We start from the raw sequence: 2,118 nt of genomic DNA, 5'->3' as shown, positions 1-2,118 counted from the left end.
TGTAAGTTCCTCCCTGATGATGTCACGTAAGGGCATTCCCGAAGGCTGAGTAGGTCGCGGTGTAGGAGGTGTGAAGCCCATGTACCGCAATTCTTTGCGTATAATGTCCCGGATGAGGTCACGCAGATGGCCATCTGACGTGGAGTGGTGGTCGCCGATGTCGGGTTGAAGGCGGACGGAGTCCAGCGCATCAAGGCGCTGACATGTCGCAACGACATCAGCGATGGTAGCTGGGTTTTGCACAGCGAGGGCATTAAAGGCAACAGGCCCAATGCCTTTCAATATGTGGCGCACTTTGTCCGATTCCGGCATGGATTTATTGACACGCCGGCAGAGTGCGAGGACATCCTCGATGTATGAAGTGTACGATTCACCGCGATGTTGTCGGCGAGTATCGAGTGTCCTCTTCGCGACGGCGGATCGAATGTCTGGTGTCCCAAAGACGTGCCGCAGCTGCTGCTGGAAGGTAGCCCAGTCGGGTAAGTCAATGACGTGGTTAAAATACCATGTCTTTGCGACTCCGGTCAGATAAAATGGGACGTAACGCAGTTTGGCGGCCTCGTCCCACCGATTAGCGACACTTACGCGGTCGTAGTCGTCGATCCAGTCTTCTACGTCTTCTCCACGACTACCAGCGAAGAGCGGGGGTTCCCGCTGATGTCCGTGTATGTAAGTAGGAGGGGCAGCTTGCGGCGGTGCGTGGTTGATGACATCAGTGCCGGCAGGCTCGGTCTGGGACATGCTGCCTGACTGTGGGAGCAAGCGGCGGCCTGAACGAAGCTCCAGGGGGTATAGCGGGCTGCGGGAGGTCAGAGGACCGAAAATCCACCTCCACCACGTATGAAGTCTTGGTAGTCTTGGCTGCGACAGCGTTTATTTGAGGAAAGACCTCGCAAAACGAACGGGCAGAGCCAGCACACAGACGAAGACGATGATGATGAACCAGAGTGGCAATGAGGGCAAAGAGACAAGCGGATGATGGTGATTGTGATTATGCAGGGATGAGGACGATGTAAGTTACAAATGCCCACAATATATATATATATATATATATATATATATATATATATATATATATATATATATATATATATATATATATATAAGAAGAAAGAAAAGTGGATGAAAAAATTACCAACTGTGAGCAGGAATCGAACCTAAGACCTTCGAATTACGCGTTCGATGCTCTAACCACTGAGCTATCACAGCGGCCCTCCCTCCATCCACTTTTTTGGGTTTATCTGTGAATTTAGAAGTAGGAGTGACAGTCAGCGCCATCTATAAGCCAAACAACGAGTGTGAAAACACTCTTATGCGCATGTTTGGCGTCACGTAGCACGTGAACTTATTATGAGTGGGCAGCTGATTAATTGTCCCTCTTATACAACATAAACACACCAAGTCTGCCAGTACGAGACCCTCGTTCAATGAAAATAAGGGAAAGAAGTGTATACCCAAGGGCTCGTTTTTCCGTGTTTTAACACAATATTAAATGAGATATAACAGACAGTAATGCCAATGAAAGTACAGGGGAAGTTATTAAAACCAATGGAATGTAAATAAGAAGAAAGAAAAGTGGATGAAAAAATTACCAACTGTGAACAGGAATCGAACCTACGACCTTCGAATCGCGCGTTCGATGCTCTAACCACTGAGCTATCACAGCGGCCCTCCCTCCATCCCCTTTTTTGGGTTTATCTGTGAATTTAGAAGCAGGAGTGACTGTGAGCGCCATCCATAAGCCAAGCGACGATTGTGAAGCACTCTTTTATGCGCATGTTTGGCGTCACGTAGCACGTGAACTTATTACGAGCGGGCAGCTGATTAGTAGTCCCCCGTATATATATATATATATATATATATATATATATATATATATATATATATATATATATATATATATATATATATATATATATATATATATATATATATATATATATATATATATATATATATATTTCATCCACTTTTCTTTCTTCTTATTTACATTCCATTGCTTATAATGGCTTCCCTTGTACATTCCTTGACATTACTGTCTGTTGCATCTCAATATATATATATATATATATATATATATATATATATATATATATATATATATATATATATATATAT

At 43.7% G+C, this 2,118-nt stretch overlaps 1 non-coding gene across 1 annotated transcript; it reads right to left on the bottom strand.

The window, feature by feature from the left end:
* Positions 1 to 1,593: 1,593 nt before the first annotated feature.
* TRNAA-CGC (transfer RNA alanine (anticodon CGC)) lies at positions 1,594 to 1,666 on the bottom strand. Its single transcript has one exon. It is a non-coding gene; the product is annotated as a tRNA-Ala (tRNA).
* Between the last annotated feature and the right edge of the window lie 452 nt (positions 1,667 to 2,118).

The sequence above is a fragment of the Rhipicephalus microplus genome, chromosome 2 (assembly GCF_043290135.1).
Source record: "Rhipicephalus microplus isolate Deutch F79 chromosome 2, USDA_Rmic, whole genome shotgun sequence".
NCBI lineage: Eukaryota > Metazoa > Arthropoda > Arachnida > Ixodida > Ixodidae > Rhipicephalus > Rhipicephalus microplus.
Note: the sequence above shows the minus strand (reverse complement) of the source record. Positions and strands in the feature narration are given on the sequence as shown.